Raw genomic sequence first — 970 nt, forward strand, 5'->3', positions numbered from 1 at the left:
ACAGCAGAGGCAGTTCTGAGTATTTCTTAGTGGCAAGCTCTTGACTACATGTAAAGACTTTGCTTTTAATCTCTACCACCGATTTTTTTTTAATATAAAAGAAGGCAGAGCAAGAGTTTTTAAAAATTTAGAATAGTTTTATATTGAAAGAAAATTCCTGTTTTTCAAACATCTATTAGTACCCTGGTACTTGTCACAACTAATCAATAAACACTAAGATATTACTATTAACTAAATTCACTTTTCTTTTCTGATTTCATTGGAGCATTAGATACTAGGTTTCCCAAGAAACACATTTCCAGTCGTATGTGTGTATGAATGTAAATACCTGTTCATATGTAAGGACAGACTCACACACACATTCCCAGAAAGCAGAGATTCCTCTCCCAGGGCACGGGCGGCTGGAATTTCAGGCTACCCACAAGAGGCCGGTCACTGAGTTTGTTTATCGTTTGTGTATTGCTGTTTGTTTGTTTTAAAAATCCATTGGCTCCTCCCCAAACCTAGAATCCTTGGGTGAGGATTGAGGGTGTAGGTGAAATCCTTGTGGACTCGGCTGCCTTTCTCTTGAACAATAAAATACTTCTTCAAAGAAGCAAGACGGGGTGGGGGGGGGCACCAGCGCCCCGGGGAGGGGTAGGGGGGGTCTGACTCCTGCGCTCTGGAGGCTCCCACGGGGCGGTGGGTGGACCCCGCTAGGCCCAGCGGCCCGTGGCTCCAGCTCTGGTCACTGGGTCGGGAAATCCAGCCCGAGAAGGGGAGAAGCGGGACTGGGGTGCCAGAGCCAGTGGCCGGGCGGGGAGGGCGGGCAGGATTAGGCAGAGGGGTGGGGGGGACCCCGCTGGGCAGCTGGACCCCGGAGAAGGGTGTGGCTTGCGGGGAGGAGGCGGGGGACGCTGGCAGAGGGGCCGGGAGAAACCAGAATCAGCCGAGCCACGCGTCTGGCCTAGGAAGGGGGTGCAGGGCGCCC

The sequence above is a fragment of the Dipodomys ordii genome, unplaced genomic scaffold (assembly GCF_000151885.1).
Source record: "Dipodomys ordii isolate 6190 unplaced genomic scaffold, Dord_2.0 Scaffold4, whole genome shotgun sequence".
NCBI classification, from domain to species: Eukaryota; Metazoa; Chordata; class Mammalia; order Rodentia; family Heteromyidae; genus Dipodomys; species Dipodomys ordii.